The sequence below is a fragment of the Trichoplusia ni genome, chromosome 10 (assembly GCF_003590095.1).
Source record: "Trichoplusia ni isolate ovarian cell line Hi5 chromosome 10, tn1, whole genome shotgun sequence".
Taxonomy (NCBI): Eukaryota; Metazoa; Arthropoda; class Insecta; order Lepidoptera; family Noctuidae; genus Trichoplusia; species Trichoplusia ni.
In genome coordinates, this window is record NC_039487.1 from 11,636,025 (window position 1) to 11,659,835 (window position 23,811).

The following is a 23,811-nucleotide window of genomic DNA, read 5'->3' on the forward strand; positions in this document are numbered from 1 at the left end:
TCTTTTTGGCATGGGACGTCTTAGAAACGGAATTAATAAGGCCTTACTGTAGATATTCTTTCCATGTTTTCCAGGCACTTTTAAAATGTTACAGTACTGTCTGTAGGTGCAAGATTCCAAAATGTCATTCCTATGGAGAAAAACTGGCAAGAAAGAAGTGTCAAGAAACTCCATTAGGTAAAAAAATTAAATACAGTATTGATCAAAAAATGGTTTTACATAAAAAAATACCAATTACTTACATCCTAAAGGATATTTATTTCAAGAGCAATCTTTAAAATATACAAAATTAAAAGCAAACCTTTGTTCTTTACTTCACAATTTCAAATATATCAAAGAATACGAACTGATGAAAGGTAGGCAGGCTTGCCGAGAGTCCTCGATTCGATAATAAAAGAAAGAGGTCCAGTGGATTCCCGCCATCCTTTATTGAATCGTCAATGAGACGGCCGAGTGAGATATTGCCTAGTCCCCCCGGTACGGCCCGCAACTTGGTTGAGATTCAGGCCCGATTTCACCGTTACATTAAACGGAGTTCTAATAAACTGAGGTAACGGAGTTCAGGTGGCTAAGTAGGTGAAGCATTGAACTCATTGTTATAGTAAATAATAGATGAAAATATGTATTTACATATTTGACAGATGATAAATAAACGATAGATAAAATATGGCGTTATAAGAATATTGTTTTAGGTTCAGTTCATGGTCATAGACAAGCAGAATAACAAATCGATAGGACTCTATCGCATATTCATTCTAGACACCAACAACTTACAAAATGAAAAGAAGATAGTACGGTTAAGCCCAAGATCAGAAATAAGCGACGTTTAAAATAAGATGTCGAAGCAAAACGACGTATTAAATGGCGTAAAGCAACAGCGTCTGTGTATCAAAACGTCCTTAGCCTCTGATCGCGTTCATACACATCGGTGAAATCAGCCCACAACGTTACTTCCGCACGTATAAATAACAAATCACTCGATGAAGTAATATTGGTGTTATAAATTGATCTTTTCGTAAAAGAAATCGGATTATATTTGTATGTGCCGTTACTATGTGACCTTGAACGTGTTTACGTCGGCAATTGTTTTCGGATCGCACCATTAGCTAACGTGATAAATAGATGAAAATTTATAGTGGTGCTTATGTACTACAAATAAGGTTGTATTAATTTGTAGGACTTTTGGATTTTACCTTTCAGTTAGGCGCTATGCAAAGGTAGACGGTTTTTTGTTGAAGACTTGGCACATTATCTAAGGATGCTGTAGTTGTTCTGTTAGTAGCTGTGATCAATGTCAGTTTACGCATGAGCGGGGAGAGGATGATTTCATATTGATTCCATATTAATCAAAGATTCATCAGCAACTTGTATCTGACAAATACAGAAGTGTCCACAGACAAAACAGGAAATTTTTACAGTGCCCTTTTCATAAATTTACAAATGGTTACCATGACCTAAGATTTGAGTCTAGACTATGATGAAAATGCTTATTTAACATAAAGCGATTGCTTGTTACCAAACGCTTTAATAGATAACACAGTACCCAATGGGTGGACTGGTTGTCAGAATGTTAATAAATTGTTCTTTTCTTATGGTCGATGTATAACCAGAGACAGTGATTGGAGTGGTAAGAGTCAGAGTGGGCAGAGTTTAAAGGTGGTTCATCACTCTTGAAAGCAATTCGCAGATGTGTTGGTTATTAATGGAAAAATGATCTAGCTAAGAACCGGGTTAGCAACGATAATTTAATATGAAATCAATCTCGGTCACATATTGGGATACCATTCCTAAAAAATCTGAATACAATAAACAAAATGTTTCTATGACAGCTAAGCTTACATAGCTCATTGTCTCATATTTTGGATGTCTGCTAGTTATGCCTTATATGGAATAAGAATATCAAGCCAAAATCCAAACCTAGGACATGTATCTCATAATATGGAAAATTCTTTACTTATACATTTTATATTCTCAGGGATATTAAAGTCCATTCATAATTTAAGTTGTACCTAACGTCTTTATAAAATACAGATGACAATCGGGTTGCTTTTTAAATTTGAAGGTACTGAAGCGCTTGTTTGAGACAGAAAGCTTTTGTCTTAGTCTTCTAGTTTTGCAAATAATATGAAGAAACACACATTTGAAACAAAACGTTTATTCGAGATGGTTGGTGGATAACTGCACAATGAAAAATCACGTAAACAATAAATCAAAAATAAAAATCAAAAGTTTTTATTTCAAGTAGGCCGTTTTCCAGGCACTTTCAAAGCGTTAAGGTGATGGCTCTAGTTGCGCGGTTCCAAAGTGTCACTCATATGGAGAAGAACCGGCAAGAAACTCCATAAGTTACTCTTTTTAAAAATAAATGTATACAGTAAATATATCATATATCATAAATTAACTTAACTATTGTTTCTCCAAGGAGCGCTAATCTGGAAGCTATTTTTCGACTTCATATTCTGTTAAACCATGAAAATTGAACTACTAATCTTATTTTTAGGGTTCCGTGCCCATACATTTCAAACGGGTCTGCGTACAGCTGTCAAATAATAGAAATGAACAACAAGGTTATGAAACCATTTTATTTACTTTAACCAGTGAACAAATAAGCTCTATCCATAATATTTTCACTGTCTGGAAAGTGAAATTAAAATATTGCCCCATCTAAAACTTCTCATACCTGAACTGCCCAGTGTAGACACTTCATAGGTCTATAAACCGAGTGACATCAAACCGTCCTAGATCTTTGTTCCAGAAATGGGCGCTCGGATTAATAAATTATGGCGAGTCTATTCTGTTCCGGTGTCGTTTTTCTTCGAACTTCGTTTGTTTTAAGGTGTAGGCTATGGTTGTAAAGTAAGGTGTAACTTGTTGATGGGTAAAAAATAAAGTCGAAGTGTGGTAACAAAAAAATGTTTTTTTTTTCTCTTTATATGCCACTGCGGGGGGGGGGCACGAGAATTACTTGCACTTGACCGGCTTTTTAGAAAATATTCTATGAAAAACTTAGAAAAGACCGTTTGATTTGAAAGTCTTTAGTACAGTGCCTTCAAAAACACACATGTGCCTTAAAATCAATTACAAGTGTAGGATACCTTTTTGTGACCCTGACCTTTTTAAGTGACCTTTAAGAGGAGTAACTTCACGAACAACACTAAAACTAAAATTGACCAATGTTCTTGCCCGCAAAGTAAGAGCCTCTTAAAGAGCTATTGCTACAAATAAAACAGAAAGGAGTCTGCTATTTATAAAAAGATTAGATTAATTAAAAAAAAGCATATTGACTTTAAAAAACATCACTTTTTATGTGTAAGTAAAAACGCTTGTCGAATAGAAACTGAACGACAATATGGATAAATATTTTTTTAGATTCCGTTTCCGTCAAGTAATTTTAACCCCTCTCTTGTCCCATTTTAATGAGAAATATAACTAAAAATAATTATTTTAAGAGATCCATACCCACTGTTAGCCTGAGAACAGCCTAAAATAATAATAATTCAAGTACGCAATAAATACTGAAGTGATAACATTTATTAAAAACAAATCATTACCCTGGATGCAAACACATAGCCCTGATGTATCTACCTGTTATAGATATAGAGATGTATAATTTGTGTGTATGATACGTGTAAGGCCGGAGTTTCGTTGCAGTTCATCTCACGTAAGTGCTCGCACGCGGTGTAAGTAGGGCAGATAATCACCGACTCACATTCACACCGGCCACCAGAACCTGTGTATATTTATTATCTGACCTAGCAAACCTTGTTTTGCTATAATAAATATTTATAGGGAATTACTGGTATTGGAAATCATTATAAACGAATTAAAAATGTTAGGGTTGAACAACGCTTAGGTATAACTTAGGGGTTCAAAAATAAATACGCAGTAGCCGATTTTTAAACCTACTGAAATTTCATAAAAATCGGTCAAGCTGTTTCGGAGTGGAGGTATGGTTAATATTATGTCAGATGAGAAGTTTGTATTAAGACTAGCTAGAAAACAAACAAAAATGTTTTTGTTGGATCACTTAGGGGTTTCAAAAATATATACATATTAGCCAATTCTCTGAATGCGTTTACGTTCAAAAAAACGGTCTTGTCGTTTAGGACTATGGTTCCTTTCATCGTGACACGAATTATTTTTAGGTATAAGTTTTTTAAGTAGGTAAATAAATGTAAATGGAAGCTGACTTCCACTCGTAATCAAGAGGTATGATCCTCCTCAACCCAGTTGCCTGGGCAACACAATTCCCCTTAATAAGACTGGTTGTTAGCCTTTTTAGCTTCTAACTACCCGTAAAGACTTTCAAAGATGGATAAATAACAGCTGGGGCCAGTGCCGTATTATCCATAAGGCACTTTCGGCCAGTGCCTAGGGCCCGACTATGAGCAGTAGCCCAGCACTCCCGATTAAAAAAATGAAAAAAAGGGTATTGTAAAAGTTCCAAAATTGCGTTGCTGTGGTATGAAATGGTCTGTGCCTAGGGGCCCCGAGGTGGTTAATCCAGCCCTGGCTGGGACCCACGATTCCACAAGCATTCCGAAATACATACTATCTGTGCCGCGATTCGTCCCGTTAAGATATAAGTTATGATTGATACCTGCCCTATTTTTTCACATTTTCCTTTGTATTTTCGCTCCTATTAGTCGCAGCGTGATGGTTTATAGCCTAAAGCCTTCCTCAATAAATGGTCTATTCAACACAAAAAGAATTTGGACCAGTAGTTCCTGAGATTAGCGCGTTCAAACAAACAAACAAACTCTTCAGCTTTATATATTAGTATAGATTAGATGGTCACCCATCCACAGACCGACAGTATTACGTGTAGCTTAACATATGCTGTGGATAATGGTGTGAGTTTCACATTTATATTATAATATTTTTAGTTATATTAATTACGCAAATACAATGTGTAACTGTTTGTTTGTCCCAAATAAATAAATAAATAACCTGTGCTTGACCAATCTGTACAATTGCTTACCCAGTATACAATAGTACGGTAAAAATAATATCTTTAATAGTTTTTTTATTTCTTACCTGCGTATTAGTAAAGTGAATAAGTTGTCTTAAACTTTAAATTACATACATTTCAATATTTTCAACAAATATGATTATTTTCAGTATTGAAGTTATTTAAAAGCCTGAATGACGGTAACTGGAGATTGAAACCGTTTTGCGGTTTCACTTTCCACAAATAAAATTAACGAAAGAGGGTAGTCAACAATATATTGTGGTGTTAACTGAAGTACTATTTGTAACTTATGTATTAATAAGAGCTATGCACACTGTGGAGAGCTGATAAAATATCGCGTATTCAATAAAAATGAAATAAAAGTTCCATACTTGCGTTCTAAACAAAGTTAGTTATTCTTTGTTCGGTATAGTCGATGCGTAAAACCAAAAACGAAACATTTAAATAATAAAGTTTACATTTAATTATTTCTTTCTTTATATCACAAAAAAACGTATAAAAACTACGACTATAACAAAGTTTCCTTATATCATCCAGCACAAAAGCAAAGGCCCAAGAAGTGGATGTCAGAATCTAGACAGCAATATTCTTTACCAAAAAGGGCCTAAATTGAAAAAAGTTCTGACATTTCATGACGAACATTCCAAACAAACTGTAAGGGAATTTAATATGACATTACACTCACCGACAATTACCGTACGTGCGCTTCGAGTGAAATCTTAAACGAACAACACAGCACAACCACACAAGATCTCGGAACTTTCAGTACAAAAAACACAATTTATAAGGTACCCGTTTCTTGCGCGAATCAACGCAGCGTTTATTTAATTCTTTTTTATTTCGTCTACATTTTTTTCGTGTTTATTTTTGTGTTGTGGGCCGCGGCACGTTGCGCTGTAAGAACGGTCCTTGTTACACTGACTAGAGGGGTAGGAAACCCCTACGCTTCGATACTACGGCTCATAGATTATGATGCAGACAAGACATTTTCCAATTTGTAGCAAGCCGGGCTACCTGGCTTCATGTGTTTGGGTATTAAAATCTACTATATCATCTAATTGAATACTAAATAAATAATGAAAAATGTACATTTGAAAAAATAATGGCCATTTTGAAAGCAATACATGTTTGAGTTTAAAAACAAAGTTAATTTATTGTAAAGCAATTTTAATTCACTGCAAAATTAGAGCTATCACATACTGACTATGAATGGTGACATTTTCAATAATTTAAATAATAAACAATATTTAATTATAAAAATAGCATTCAAGGAAACCGCGTAGGCAGAAAGCTGTGCTCCAAATAATCTTTGCCATTTTCCGGGCCGAGCGAGAGCAGGACAGCGCTACATAATGAAAAACAGGGCTAGAGTGAGAGAGCACATATCGACGAGCTTAGACCATGTTTGACCAAGTTTTCTTTCTATTCAAATAATTCATGAGGTCCCGTACCGGTTCAGTGTAGACGTAACATTACAAGACCTTGCAAAAGCCAATCAATGGGAACCAAGTTAACGAAGCCATTTCTTGGTAATTTTAATAGGTTTACGTCATTTGGTTCAATGGTTAGAAATTAATAGATATTTTATTCAATAATTTTAAATTTGTTTACATCGACGTTTGTGTGCGGCTTTGCAATTTAGTTAGACTCCTTCTAATCTTTAGACCTAAGAGTGAACGATTTTACAACTACAGCAAATTGTACTAACTGGCAATAGTCATATTATATAGAGAAGCAAAAAAAAAACTTTTTTTGGGGATTACCTTAGATCTACCATACTACTGCTGCTATAGTATTATTGTCATCATCATTATAGCCTTTTCCCAACTATCTTGGGTCGGCTTCCAGTCAATCCAGGCTGTTTTACAAGAAGCAACTGCCTATCTAACCTACTCTATCCAGTTGCCTGGGCGAAATAATACATCAAAGTCAGAGTTTCTAGTTTCTGAAATGACTGTCAAAGGTGTTTTAGTAACAGCCGGGACCCACAATTTAACGTGCCTTCCGATACACGGAGGAACTCGTTCTAACATAAACATATGGTCTCCTATACATGGACCGACCGAACCAACGTCTAACGTAACTTGTGCAGTTATAGCTTAGCCTACTGTCTATTCCTACTTTAGGGTAATACCCGTAGAGAAACGATGTGAAGACATAGACTTTTCTATATTATTTTCCTGAAATCATTTACATTTCTTTTCCTGCCTCAGACAACAGAGGGTTCTATTTACTTGTCTCCATTTACGGTAGCACAATTTTGGTGCCATCAAATAAATTTTTCAATTTTTCCTTCCAATATTATTTTACCAGAATATTGCTATTCAGTTAAAATTCAGCCCTGTTAAAAGTAAACATAAACTCAATGGTCATTAATAAGTTATTACCCAATTAAAAATATTGTTCAATAACATGAATGTGCTATTGAAATTCATTACCATATAATAAGCACGTATCAAATAAACTTATGAAAATAAAATAAATTAGAAAACCAAAAACGATGTGGAAAACTATTGTTGGTAAGCTACTTCTCAATTGTATAAAGCCTGAATCAACAAAAGAATATCAGCCTACATCTAAAAAAATGTTTATTTCCAAGACAAAATTTGTCTAAAGAAAACATCACACATCAGTTACAAAAATCTATTAAGTACATCTTGTTGGTAGGCCCTTGTGGAGTCGCACAATCTTATGATTTTTTTTTTATGGAGCTGTGCTAAATATTACAATCATTAACTTTTCAGAAATTCTGTCACTGGCAGGTTTCTTTTGCTACACACATACGGTGTTGTTAAAAAATGAGACTTCTGAAAGAAACGATACTTTTATGGACTTACCAGATGATATCGCGGACAAAAAAGATTTCAACTTCTCAGAATACCTAAAGAAGTTTGAGCCTCGAACAATTTGGGAACATCTCGACAAACAACGAAAGTACCATGGCCGCCAGCTAACAGACGAACAACAGACAGATCTAATGTGCACTCTCATGGACCCAACAGACGAGGTGCTCAATCTCAAGGTGGAAAATGGAGATCCCAAGATGGTTATAGATATGGGTGGACGTCGAAGCTGGAAGCCTCCTCCAGGCTTGAACCCTTACGAAAAGGACCGGTTCTACCTTCGACGCAGGCTGTACGAGCTGATGAAGCAGGCCATCTACCAGACTCGTAACAAAATGGTCATCATGCAGATGTTTCGGGACAAATACAACAGCACAGCACTGTATAGGATGGGCTTCCTCATGAACAAGGCTGATAATGCCGCTAAGATATTCAACATGTTCTCCTTCCGAGCTTTTAAAGGTTGTACGCTCAGCAAAGAGGTCTTGCACAGGTTTTCCGTATCCGACATACTGTCGGCTCACGAGAGACAACTCAGTCTTTGGTTCAATTTAGAACTTCTAGTTGACCTGATTAAAAAAAATGACGAAATCTGTAAAGCTATATTTAAAAACCAAAGTGAACATAGAAAAGAGGCCTTCGACAAACAATTCATACCTTAAGTCCACCTCCCCGTTTAAACGGGTTTCATACCTTGGGGGTAAAAATGGAACCATCCACCTATCGACAGGCAGGAAAATTTCTCATAATTATTTCTGTTGACTCGTTTCTTTGTTTTTAGTCCGGTTAATTTTTTAAGCTTTTCACCGAAGTACGTTGTCTAATTAAATTGTATTGTAATGATTGTTTTATGCATTTAATGACAACGTTAACGTGATGTGCTGTGTAAAAATCGGAAAAACTGAGATAGCTTTTCCGACTTTCTGACCGAGAAAAACATATCAGTGTATAAGGTAAGAGCAGCTAAAATATATAAACCACTAGCTGTTGCCCGCGACTTCGTCTACGTGGTTATAAAATAGGGAATAGTGAGTAAGATTCAAAAGAAGAGAATTAGATATCTTTTGAATCGCAACAATTCCGTGGTACATGACTTTTGTCCTCATTTCCGTAACATGCTTTATTATTGTTCTACTCCATTCTGAATACAAGGGTTAACACTGACATACTCTTCAAAGAACAAAACCGACCAACAGTTAGTGAGATAAGAAATTATATAATATTGGAATATGAATAATACATAATAATAAACATTTAAAAATGCATTAAGACTTGGGAGGCCCTTTAGACTTTTTCTTATAAGTCCTATTGTAAAAATCGTAGGGTTCTTTAGCATCAAAGAGTTCTTTGATAAGTCGGGAGGTATCCCGCATATCCACATCAAGATGCACAACCCTCTCGTAGATCCTTATCATTGACGAGAGCGCAAAATTGTGAACTGAATTGTTCTGGACGATAGCGGCTGCCACCATCTTCATCTGTTCAACATGCAGCTGCCGGAGCCTATTGAACAAGTATCCTATTTTGTACCTCCTGTCATGTCGCACTGCATCCCTCTGAGTCAAGGCTTTCCCAACTTCATACCTAACATGCATTGTAAACTGTATGTTGATTTTGTTGAGGATGTCTTTCTTATATTTTTCGAGGTACTCGCCTTTTGCGCGGTCATCATCATCAGTGAACATTTCTCTTCTATATATACTTCGGTTATGGTCTAAGTAAGTCATGTATTTTAACTTCTCCATGACCATATTGTAGTCACTCAAGTCGTGATGGACGGATGAATTATCGAATTTAAAAAGCTCAGTGAACTCATATTCGTCGTAAAAGCTGCTATCGTCTTGGTCCATTGCGTATCTAGAGTTTCTGTCACTACTATTGTTAATAAACAGATCCCTGAAGGTTGTTATGTTACCGAAGAGCGTGTGCTCAAGATCACCACTGGACAACATGAAGTCTCCATTGATGAAAGTTAGATCTAGAGGAAGAAGAACGTAAACTGAATGAAACGCTGATAAATAATCGAAACAAAAAGGAAAAGCTGGGCTCTGAGGCCAATTTATCTTTAATGTAATATTTGTATACGCAAGAATTCAGCTTTTTAATACTTACATAACGCGACTAGTACATAAAGCAGAAACATTTATACAAAACGATTCTAGAATTTCAAATATTTCGTTGCAGGAATAAATTAAACTTACATGTTTAATGAGTTTCTCATTAAATTTAATGGAGTATTTACGACGTTTTACGGAGCATAATAAAATACACACTGAAATATATTTTACTCCTACGTGTATAGCGTTAGGAAGACAAGTTTTGTATTAAGTACATAATTGACAAGTACCCGATATGTGATTAAATTAAAAATTATGATATTATTATTACATTTCTCAGAATGTCTCGTCTCGTCTCAGAACCCTAGTAGGTACAATGTAGCATATGATATGGTTTATCTGTTCTGAGCAATGAAACCTAAGTATTAGACCATGAAACGTGAAAGCTTGGAAAGACTGGCGTCTGGAACGAATTTTGTTGTTCAGAGCTGCAATAGCCGATGAATGAATGGTGAAATTCATTGTATCGACAGGGAGTGTGCCGCCCCGTACTGAATTTGCAATTACTGTGTTGGCAAAATCCTTAGGAGGATACGAATGGTATCAAATTTATTCAATTCCCATTCCTTTGTCGGCAATTGTAAATAGAAGAATCATTGCAATGTTTGTCTTCACAGTAGCTCTACACAAACTGACTGCACAGATAGCCAAGTGTAATGTGTGTGGGGTTAGAGTGGTCATCATCTCAAACCCGAAGTACACGTGTCGCAGACTCGGTACCCACTTAGGAGAGGCATTTATGTGATCTATGAATAAGTGTTCTGCGCATTGGTGTCTTCGTGCATGTGAACAATATATAAGTTAACAAAGGCGTACAAATTTGGTACTATAGGCGAGCTGAAGTAATGCTTCCAGCAAACATTGGTCAAAAAGAAAATATATAATTGCTATCTGACCCAGCAACCGTTGTTTTGTTGAATAAACTATTTTTAGTTGTATGTATGTTTTAATGCCACATTATAAAAAAATAAAAACAAAAAATTGCGTCCAAGAAATAAAATACTTTCTTTTAGTGTGAACAATCCTTACGTATATAAAATTTGGTAAAAATCCGTTAAGCCGTTTCGGAGGACCGCGGTAACTAACATCGTGACACTAGAAGTTTATTTATTAGATAATTTGACTGCACAGATAGCCGAATGGTTGAAGTCATCACGCCGATCCCACTGTGCGCGACGTAACGCGGATTCGATCCCCGCGTAGAACAAAAGCCTTTGTGAGATCCACAAATGTTTATTCTGAGTCTGAATGTCTCTGTGCATGTGAAGAATAGTGTGCTTGTGAAACCCCCAACGACATGAGTATTAAATTCGTTGCTGCCGACAGTCGTTTTAAATAAATACTTTTTGAGAGTGTACAATTTAAAACACATAATATACTTTAAAAATATAGTTTTTTTTTCTACAATATGACGGCTGTATCAAAAGTATTAAATACTGTTAATAACATGAAAAAAATACATTACAAGGATAGTTAAAAACATTAATAAAATGTTGGAATTTCGTTAATTAGTAATTAGTTACATAACGAAACATGTAATTTCCATAGCGGATCATTACGGAAAGTTTCTCGCTGCTAGTTGTATCTTTAACACATTTATAAAATGAAGTTGGTTCTATTATTTCTCCGTAAGTTTTTAGAATCAATTAATAAACACCAATGTACCTATAGGTGATAGATGATTGTGAAGCACCTATAAATTTAATGTCTGTCTAAAATTTGTCAATAATATGTGTTTAGAAATATTTAAGTCTGTATATCAGTTGTTTAGTTCTCATGATACAAGTTTTTCTTTATTTGAGACTAGCGACCTGCCCCGGCTTCGCACGGGTGGATATTTATTTTTTAAGCTTATTATCCGGAATAAAATATAGCCTATACGGATTCGGAAGAATCCCTCTAAGTAATGATAAAATTAATTTTGAAATCGGTCCAGTAGTTTTTGAACCTAATCAATACAAACATACAAAAATACAAATTTTTCCTCTTTATAATATTAGTATAGATGGGAAGGCATCTAGTCCCAAAACAAACAAAAAACATCTTTCACGCAACAGTGTGAAAGTTATGGAATATTATTATATTACATAGTTATATTCTAATTAGATTACCTGTTGATTTATATTGTTTTCCAGTCGGCTTTCCCTTCGTCGAAAATAAAAACCACACAGACACCGTTATGCTCGAACCCTTAGATCAGATAGATTTGGAACTCCTAAGGTATCCGACACTTGAACAAATCCTGCCGACACTCTCAAAGAAAACTAGTAAGGACTTGGAAAATATACCTGACGCCGTCATCAGGAACGTATCAATAGACATCGACAAAATAAACATAGAAAAGTTCAAGAAAAAAATGGACGTGATAATGGATCAGCTAGCTGTACACGAAGAACCAAAAAATGGGACGAACCAGACGAGGAGGCAGGCCGTCTTGCCCGGGACTTACGGCCAGGGTCCCTACGAGGACGCCAGCAAACATATGATAAAACGCAAAACCATTGACTGCATGCTGCAAACGCTCTACATGGGCAGGCATAAGGTCAAAGAACTTGAAGACAATAAGTTCTTCAATTCCAAAGACACAGGGTTTCGAATTGCATTCACCTATCGGCGTTTGACCAGGCTTTTTAATAAGCTCATGCAAATATTCACATACGGGAATTATAAACGATGGACGTGGGACTATGTCGATCCTCAAATGGTTCTTCACGCTAAAGCCGCAAGAGTGAGTGTCGATTTCCAATACCTTTGGTGGGTGTTAATCAAGGTTGACAATCTTTTCAAAGCAAAAGTGGCAGAAGAAAAGAAAAAACAGAAGAAGAAGAATAAAGACAAAGATGGTCCTGACTTGGCAGACGAAATGAACTACTCTTGATAGGACTTAACTGTCCCAACACGCTAAGACATTGTATGACCAATTTTAGTCCGATTTCCTGTGATTATTAATGGCGTAATTACAAATAAACCTCAAGTACCTGCTTTTGTAATATGACCGCTACAAAATACAAACCCACTGAATATAGAAGTAATAAAATAATCATATATCCATTGTAATATCATCGACATATCATTATTAAGGAACAAGCGCCATGCAACAGCTTAAGTACTAATAATGACGTAATAATGTATAACCAAATTTTGGACCATATAAAAATTTAAAACACCCATTTTTTTTATAAAATTTCTGTTTCTTCCATCTCCAAAAAAATCCTTTTGGTTCCAGAATGGATTTTTGCTAATAGATGTATTTTGTTAGGCATTTGACAGGACCTGATTCGCTCACCCTTCGTCGCTTCTTAATGCCTAACTGTAAAGGGGAAATGTCCCAATAAAGTCAACATAACGGGCTTCTGTTTTTTCATTGAAATCTAGATTAACTGCTTAACAAACATCCAAAATACATATTTTACAAAACCACTTCGAAATCCTAGAGGGCTTTTTCTTCCTTTTTTTCAGAAATCAGAAGGAACTTTATTTCTATAGAATGTAGTTATTATATTAAGATATTTAATTAAACATAAGTTCGAAAGTCCTTATAAATTCTACCTTTCGGCATACGAATATTAGTGAGGTAGACACGATGACATCGTACGTGTTACTCCTTCATCTTAAAACTAGCTCTTTCCCGCGACTCCGTCCGCGTGGATTTTAGTTCACAGAGAGAGACAGACACTCAAACATATTTAAACAATTTTAAGCAAAATTTCTTCTTTGACTTGCAACTTTAAAGCCTATCTATTCTATTATCTATCTATCTATTAGATATCTCGATCTTTTATTCTATACATACTAGCCTATGTCCTTTCTCAGGCTCTAGACAATCCTATATACCAAATTTCACTGTGATCGGTTTAGTAGTTTTGGCGTGAAAGCGAGACAGACAGATAGAGATACTATCGCATTTAAAATATAAGCATGGATTTTTACACATGTGTCAGTTTTCTTTAACAGTGTGGTATTATAGCCACGTTTGCACTTTATAATGAGAGATTTCACTTCCCCAATTTTAAAAATAACTGACAATAGGTCCTTTGTATCTACTTTTCATCGGTACCCTAAGCTAATGAGTTATTATAGTTTATTACAGTTCTCTCGCTCAGTGAACACTTTGTCTACTTGGTTTTAAACACTTGAGTAAAAATATAGTTTAATGATAATGAAAAGGTAAGCTAATATTCTTAACTAGTTGTCGCCCACGGGGTCACCCGCTACAGATCGAAAATGATCCCACGGGGACATTAAAATCCTGATAAAAACTATTAAATGTGCTAATCTATATCTACCTGATTCGCTCACCCTTCGTCGCTTCTTAACGCCTAACTGTAAAGGAGAAATGTCGCAATAAAGTCAACATCACGGGCTTCTGTCTTTTGATTGAAATCTACTTTTTAACAATTTACCAAAATACATATTTTAGAAAACTACTTCGAAATCCTAAACTTGAATAGGGTTTTTTCAGAAATCAGAAGGAACTTTATTTCTATAGAATGTAGTTATTATATTTAAAGATATTTAATTAAACATAAGTTCGAAAGTCTTTATAAATTCTACCTTTCGGCATACGAATATTAGTGAGGTAGACACGATGACATCGTACGTGTTACTCCTTCATCTTAAAACTAGCTCTTTCCCGCGACTCCGTCCGCGTGGATTTTAGTTCACAGAGAGAGACAGACACTCAAACATATTTAAACAATTTTAAGCAAAATTTCTTCTTTGACTTGCAACTTTAAAGCCTATCTATTCTATTATCTATCTATCTATTAGATATCTCGATCTTTTATTCTATACATACTAGCCTATGTCCTTTCTCAGGCTCTAGACAATCCTATATACCAAATTTCACTGTGATCGGTTTAGTAGTTTTGGCGTGAAAGCGAGACAGACAGATAGAGATACTATCGCATTTAAAATATAAGCATGGATTTTTACACATGTGTCAGTTTTCTTTAACAGTGTGGTATTATAGCCACGTTTGCACTTTATAATGAGAGATTTCACTTCCCCAATTTTAAAAATAACTGACAATAGGTCCTTGTATCTACTTTTTATCGGTATCCTAAGCTAATGAGTTATTATAGTTTATTACAGTTCTCTCGCTCAGTGCCCGCTTTGTATACTTGGTTTTAAACACTTGAGTAAAAATATAGTTTAATGATAATGAAAAGGTAAGCTAATATTCTTAACTAGTTGTCGCCCACGGGGTCACCCGCTACAGATCGAAAATGATCCCACGGGGACATTAAAATCCTGATAAAAACTATTAAATGTGCTAATCTATATCTACGAGTATACTCTATACTAATATATAAAGCTCAAAAGTTTGTTTGTTTGAACGCGCTAATCTCAGGAACTACTGGTCCAAATTGAAAAATTATTTTTGTGTTGAATAGACCATTCATCGTGGAAGGCTTTAGGCTATAAACCATCACGCTGCGACTAATAGGAGCTAAGATACAATGGAAAATGTGAAAAAAACCGGGCAGGTATACCTATATCATAACTTATATCTTCTACCCACGGGGACGAAGTCGCGGGCAACAGCTAGTCCTGGTTATAAAATATCTTTGTACCAAGTTTTGTCTAAATCCGTGACCGTGATCCACAATATTAGTAAGCTTTCTAAATTATTATGAGTATAGAAAGATTATAACCACGATCACAACCTAAATAGGCATCACGTGCCTAAATGAACTGTCATCAAGTGTCCAAGCGTGTTTTTAAGAAAACAATAGGCGCGAATGTAGTATTAGCATAGGTGCAGCTAATTAAGTTATGTAACTACCTGTTGTAATAATTAATGATAAGTGGTTTATTACCAAACCATACTTATTTGTAATGAGCTACGGATCACACCCAGTAAAATATTTTGCTGTCAAATAATTTCATGTCTAAAATGTTTTGTCTCACTTTAATTCTTGTTTCATGTAAGTAGCACTTTTGTTACGTATCCAAAGAGTCGAACCTCACAATATTACTGTACAGGGCGTACAGGCTATGTAGGTTAAAAGCTAAAGGTTTCACACATGATGTGTTGCTAAATGAAAATTAAATTTAGAGGTTTGAAACTGATTTGTTTTGACTCGAACTTGACCGTGTTTTTTATATTTTTTTTACGCCCGGCAACTATAGAACAGCATACCTAGGTCTTTCATAAAAATAAACATTTCAACACTCAATATTCATTTCAGCACTTGAAATTTCAATGGGTATAAAAGTAGTTCCTGGTCAACGTCTCCCCCACGCTGACGTTCTAGAAGACATACTGTCAAAGCACCTCGGCAACAGATCATACTTTGACGATGCCGTACTAGACATCATCCTCAGAAAACCGGACTCTGCTCGACAAACTAAACACTTGAAATATTTGAAAAATAATCTCGACATCAAAGTTTTAGATCACCGTGGCCTTAAGAAGGTAATAAAGTTGTTTGACATGAGGTACGCTAAACAAGCAGATACGAGGAGAGTAGGTCTTGAAGCACACGGTCAGAATCCATACGTGAAGACAAAATGCCTGAATATGATAAGACAGAGCATTCACTACGTGAGAGAGAGGTTGAACGACACGAGGTCGTACAGGCGGAGGTTTAAGGGCATGCCGGGGTACCAGATCGCCGTGCTGTACGGGACCGCGTCGGCCATCATCAGCAAAATGGAGAGCATCTACGCACAGATGAGGCACCTCCCCTGGAAAACACACTTCCTATGGTTCCTCGTCATTTACGAAAAACTATTGGCTTCTAACATCGATATCACTAATATCGTTGAGAGGATATACCTAATCCAAGACCAGTTCGCAGTTATCAGGGGACCAAAAGAGAATATGCCTAAAATAAGCAAGAAGGATATGAATAAATTCAGGTTACCTCCATCACATCAACAGAAATCGCTGTGAACGCAAAATGTTTCCATTTAAATACAATAATACATAAACTGTTTGTTTGATTGTGTTGCGGTCTTAATTTTTCCCATTCTTAGTTCAAAAATGTGCAAAATGAATGTGATTAAATTCGCACCTACGGTAGCTGGAAGTCATCACATACCTCTCCAGGCGACTATTATACTAGTGCCCTTGTAATCAAGGTGGTGACATCCGAGCGTTGCCGCAAATATTCAACACTCATATGGAAATCAAAACCTTCAGGGTACCTTAACTCAAACACTTGAAAATTAGTACGTAACAATATCTTATAGCGCATATAAAAGAAAAAGCCCATATTCACGAAGCCCTAAGTAGCGCGAATCTGACTCGCAGTTGACCATTTTTTGTCGTTAGGAAGCTTATTCTAACCACCGGTTGTGGTTACTTGCCTTACGGCATAATCCCTTTACTTTTTTCCCCACTTTTCTACTATATTTTACTAGAGTTTCAACGTAGTGTTGTGGGAGGTACCATATTACTTTTCCTTCTGGTATGACGGGGGTCCTCATGGCACCGCCGGGAAGCGGGTGGTGGCAGACTCTTACTAACGTGAATCTCCTCGCTTTAATATCAGTGCATGGCAATGCATTGGAATTCTGCGTGCACAAGAAAAATATACCTAACTCAATGATGTAATAATTAAAACTTGAGATAAGCAGTTTATGACCAAACTATACTCACTTTCATCTTATTACGGATAAAAAACAGTAAATGTTTTTGCTATGAAATAATTTCGTGTTTTAAAAATGTTTTACGTAGTATTAGTTTTTCTTTCTTGTAAGTACTATTTTGTGTTATTTTTACAAGTTTTTATTTAGGTACATTCACTTAGGCCATTGTTTGAAATCAGAGTCATCACAGTTGAATCCCCGCTTTCCGGTTTCTGACTAAATGTTGCATGCATATTTTAAATACATAAGATTGCAATATTTATTTTATGGAGCTGACTGAGATGCTAGAGCACCTATGACCATCTAGGTATCTACCCACAATGATGGTTTTAAGTGTCTAAACACACTATGCCGAGGATACGCGACGGAAGTTCGGCATGATTACGCCTGCAATGCTATTTGAATTACTGGCGACACATTATGCCGAAATTACGTTGCGTTATAGCGTACAGCCGAACTTCAGTCGGGCGTAAGTTCAGCGGAAATTCGGCGGCAACGTATTCTCTAGAACACACATTATAAACGACCGAAGTTCGGTTCAATTGCCGACGGAGGCTCTGTATTTTGGATAGGCTCTATATTTTGCATAACGTTGAAACTGGCCATCTTGTAGTCTCATAGAATTCAATGGGTGCACCCAATATTCTTTCTTGTATTTGTCCTCTTCTAAAGCCTCTGCAATTGCTATTATTGTAAAATAGTCCATTTTTCGGGTTTCGCACCTCAAAATTAATAACGGAACCTTAACAGGATCACTTTATTTTGCATTTGTCTGCCCAGCTGTTTGTCTCGAAACACTGAATATATACGCAAAATTGCGCAACTGAATTTCTGCCGCGTAAGTTCGGCACTTATGGTGTGTCATATCAACCGAATACGTTGGAACGTAAAATCAGCCGCGGAACTTCGGTCGCGTACGGTCGGCATAGTGTGTCTAGACACTAAGAGCTCCGCTATAAAGAATAGATTCCTAAATTAAAATAACGAAATTCGTTAAATCAATTATAATCGTATATCTATAGTCTCTTGCATTGTTTTTAGTCAGGCAGGAGCACAGTTAATGCTATTGCGGAAGTGAGACGCTGCACTGTCAGTCATGGCCTCTCACACATCACGGCTACAGACCTGTGTGGCTTAAAATGCATTCGAATACCAAGTAATGGCTCTAGGTTTATGAAAATATACTCTCAATCAATTATCCTGATTTTAGCATTTATAAATCTGGCGAGTTTGAATACCGCTCCTGGTCAACCGCTACCCCACGCTGACATGCTCGGAGCTATATTGTTGAAACAACTGAGCAACACGTCATATTTTGACATTTCCGTGTCCGACATCATCCTGGGAAACTTGGATGCTACCAATGGAACCAAAGACTTGAACTACGAATATAAGGACGACAGTCTTGACATCCACGTTTTAGACCACGACGCGCTTAAGAAGGCGATCGACCGAATAGAATCGAGGTACGGTGAGCAATACGATCTTAGAAGAAAAGGCAGTGAGGCGCACGGCCAGAACCCTTACGTGAAACAAAAGTGCATGAATATGATACGGCAGAGCATTCTCTACGTGAAGGGCAGAGTCAACGAGACGTGGCGTTACCGGCAGAAGTTTAGGAAACAGCAGGGGTACCAGATCGCGGTGCTGTACGGGGCCGCGACGGCCATCGTCAACAAAATGGAGAGTCTGTACGGACAGATGAGGCACCTCCCCTGGAAAACACACTTCCTATGGTTCCTCGTAATTTACGAAAAGCTATTGGCTTGTAACACTGATATCACAAACCTCATTGAGAGGATATATCTAATCCATGAGCAGTTTGTGATCTTTAGAGGGCCGAGACAGGGTTCAAAAAAACTGAGCAAAAAGGAATTACTGGCACTTGAAAAAATGAAAAGCAATAGTAAGCAATGAAGAATATATCTACCTCCGCGATCCAACGATCACAGAAACAGCTGAACATCTAATAGATAGCGCAACATGTTGCAGTTAGCTTTCACCTTTGATTAAACAGACTGTCTATTACTTTGTGTTGTCTATTATTAATATTTTTTCTACTCATTAAAATTAAAGGCGCTATTTCCCTTGTATTGTTTTGCGATTAATTATTTGCTACTAGCTGTTGCTCGCAACTTCGTCCGCGTGGTTAAAAGATATAAGTTATGATTTATACCTGCCCTGTTTTTTCCACATTTTAAATTGTTGCAGCGTGATGGTGTTGCCTAAAACCTTCCTCGATGAATGGTCTATTTAACATAAAAATATTTTTTCAATTTGTTCCTGAGATTAGCGCGTTCAAACAAACAGACTCTTCAGCTTTATAGTATAGAAGTATAGATTAGTAAAGATATAGATTAAATCGCGATCGATATTCATAACGCATAACGACTTTTTTATATTTTGTTCCTTGGCAACTTTATCATAGTTGAGTAAATTGTCACACAAATCAGGGGCCGAGATATGTCATAACGAAGTGGATAAAGAAAGACGGAAGCATAATTAAAGAATCATTTTTATTTCAATAACATTAAAAAAAAAACAAAATAGGACAATAATCCTTGACTTTAAAAATAAAACAATTCCTTTTATTTTAAGATTCTTCACTAACGTCTAAATAATGGAATAAAACTATTCTAAAGGAAGTACAGGCCGGAAAACATTAAATTGCACAAGGGTCGTTGGAAAATAATCTCAATTGCAGTATTAATTAGCATCTTATTAGCTTGTACTGTTATCTACGCCCTTAAAATTATCACATATAACAAATGGCCTCCTAAAACATTACTTTATTGTGAAAAGGCCAATTATTGGCTTCTAACCTCCCTACAAACAAATATTCAAATACATTTTCCGTTATAAAATCTTGTTTCTTTCGCACTCACGACTTCTGTACAAGTTAGAAAGAGGTAACCGATTTCGTTTTTTGAATACGTGTAAGTTAGGGGTTCAAGTTTAATAATTAGAAGCACACAGTTTATAATAAACTATACTATCTGATTTACTTAATTTACAATTATTAGAAAAATGCATGTAAGCCATTTTTTTTTAATATTTCCCGCCAATAATTGACTCGTTCACTCTACATAATCTATGGAATAAGGCATAAGACTATAGTTATTCACAAATAAATAGTTTTATACTAAACACTTGGCGTCTCTTAAATTGTGGGACAGAGACAACACTACACCTTATATAGCGCTGTCTCGTTTTAAGAGGTCGACGCCTTGCTAGGATGAATATTCTCGGCAAAGTTATGCGTTGCCACAAGCATAATTAGAGTTATGATGATATAAAACGTGAAATGGAAATAATTGGCCATTTCGAAACCAATTTTTTGCCAATAGAAACAATCTGCAAGAAGAATGTAGCCTATTCTGAAAAATGTACCCCCATAATTAATAAACTGGTGAAAGTTTTATATGGTAAGTCCATTTCTCATAAATTGAAGATGATTCCTTGTCATATTGTTTATAATGGGCACCAGTTGTATTTCAAAATGACCTTAATTCCAAATCCCGTAATTTTTCAGTTCATATTCAATCCAATATTATTATTTTTATTCTAAATTCACATGCCAGTTGTCCGCAGTTGCCCCTAATTTAAAACGTCATTTTTAATTTAATTATAATTAATTATATAGTGCTATCGATGTTGCTCCTCAATTCATCCTTCTTTGAATGGAAATATAAGGCAAAACTACATAACACATGGCTACTAATGAGCTTTATATAAATGTGAGCAAACATGAAACTTACCATATGACGCTAGGTTCACTGTTAACTTATATTTAAATATTCTTATTAATGTCAAAAATAAATTGTCAACGAAATTATAATGAGTCTTGCCATACACGAGAATGATTCAGTTTTTGATATGAGAGTCTACTACGGTACAAATTGCAATAGGCATTGACTCGCCTGTTGGTCTAGTGGTCAGTGGTCCTGACTGCTACAATGAAGGTCGTTGGTTCAATTCCCACCCAGGATTGATTTGTGTGATGAGCACAATTTTATTATTTGTTCCATGTATGGGTGTAATACATCTATAATATTTACAACTAAAAAGTTGTTAGTTTATTTGAAACTAGATGGCGTTATTTAGAGTCTTAAGACGTCAAATATCGGAAACTTATATCGTGTACGACAGGGCTCAATGGTAAAACTCTACCGGTATTCTAGTATTCTATACAAAATATCAATTATGTAATGAGCTCCTAAAACAATATGTTGTTCGTAAAACTATAATTAAATACTGTGTGATGAGTAAATACACAATATCTATCCAATAAGCAAAATCTTCAAGAAATTAATTATAACGGATAGGAAGCGCATTACATTTATAATGAATCTTTTGGACAAAATACATATCTTATTTGAATTTTCTGGACTTTGAAAGAGATCGCGACGCGCGCGTTATAATAAAAACAGTGAAAACTGGTGACGTATTCTCAGTTATTACGACAATATCAGTGAAAGATTAGGTATAGTTACCGGCACAGATCTTGAGCGCTGTCCTTCACCTGCGCAGAAGTGATTTTTTGTGTCCCTTTTGCGGTATGAAGTGAGGCGCGGGGCGGATTAAGTGCAGTGATTGGCCTGCAGCGCATCGCGTCATAGCCGTCGCTCGTGATTGGTTGAAATTCGTTATTTGCTGCAGTTGCATGCACCACAACACGATGGGTACGCACAATTGATTGGCGTTTTATTTTACGGTGCGCGAAGCGATCCCCGCTCTTCCGCCAAACGCTCAAGATCCGTGCCGGTAACTATATTGCTTACGATACTGTGTAAGACAAGGACAGTTTTATAGTAATACTTTAATTTTATTTACATAAAAGGGAATTCATTCGATTATTATTTTTGTCCAAAAGGTTCCGTGTACTAACCACAAGTACTAATAAAACACTCTATCAACAACAATCTATGGAAGAACATAATTAAACTATTTTACTTCGTTATTTTGATCGAAGACAATTTTCGGAATGAAATTTCGGAATTCCTTGATTTTGGCCGAGACATATAAACGTTCAAAATAAAAACACTTATAAACTCACACACCTATATTATGCTCTCCAATAAAGCTTTTTTTTAAAGCAAAACGACTCTCTTACTAAGGAGTTTAGACTTCGTATCGGGGCTTTACAAACAATTAAGTCACACGCACAAAGGACACCTAGACCCTGGACAAGCATTCGTGGATCACACAAACGCTTGCCTTCGCGGGGATTCGCCCTGCTTTTAGTACGATTATTGCCATTGTGGAAGCTAGATAGCGCTAAAGGTTGTATATAGCGTTGTCTCGCATCCACAAGAGCGACTGTCCTCTATAAAAAATCATAAAACAGACACAGGTTTAAAAAATGAGAGCATATAAACCATTTTTTTTCAGTTCATTCCTTAGAATTCGTTGTTTCTTTGTACACGAACTGTGTATAAGTGTAAATCTAAGTGATGTTTACGTATCTCGGCCTTAAATCTGAGTATTGTTGCATCTCTAGGGCACTTGGCTGCAGACGGTCGGGATGTGAGGCGACTCTCACTGGGACTTGGGCTTGTGATGCCCTTCCGATGCGAAAATGAACGAGAATTCCGCTTTCTTTTGAGCGTATGCGATGAATTCATCTGAAATCACAATCAATTAAGGGGCCTTGTTAAACATATATTTGCAACGTTGTCAATTTTCTTAATTTACGAAGATCACTCTCAAGATATTTGATTATGTAGCTCTGTTATGAAAACTCGTGGGTTCACAAAAATCTAAGTGATAAGCATACTGGTAGATTTAATAACACTAATTCATTTCAATCATTTAAAAATCGTGTCGGTTTGAATCAGTAAATAAAAGAATTTCTCGACATTATTTCCGCACAACGCTATAGACCTCTTTTAAATACTATTACAAAGAGACAAACCTTTGAATCGTCAATCGGGGCATAAAAGAAAGATCCTCCAGGGCAAGTTACTAGAAGACCTGTCAAAAGTGTTTTCCTAAATCGTAAGGACTGTTCATAAGTGTGTAAGTTACCGTAAGTGAGTTGTCCCGAGTCCGCGGGCGCGGCGTGCGCGAAGGCGTGCGCGGCGTCGTCTGCGCTGACCCGAGGCAGCGCGTGCCCACCTCCTCGAAGTTGGCGCCCGACAGACGCCCCGAGCGGTTGCCGTCGTACAGCTGCGGGGACATCGCACTGATTCAAACTACTCACCAGACTAATCTATAGGCAAGTAATCTAAGGCATACATCCTACAACGGAACAGTCCAGAGATCGCAGTCAAATGATTTT

General features: G+C 36.4%; 1 protein-coding gene and 1 long non-coding RNA gene across 2 annotated transcripts in view; one reads left to right on the forward strand and one right to left on the reverse strand.

The window, feature by feature from the left end:
- The window catches only part of LOC113498030 (sodium-dependent neutral amino acid transporter B(0)AT3-like), a 423,880-nt gene that overhangs the window by 94,669 nt on the left and 305,400 nt on the right, over nucleotides 1-23,811 (forward strand). The gene's annotated exons all lie outside the window — the stretch shown is intronic.
- LOC113498063 lies at nucleotides 22,582-23,627 on the reverse strand. Its single transcript, XR_003400952.1, has 2 exons — nucleotides 23,559-23,627; nucleotides 22,582-23,155 (listed from the first exon to the last, which is right to left on the reverse strand). It is a non-coding gene; the product is annotated as an uncharacterized LOC113498063 (long non-coding RNA).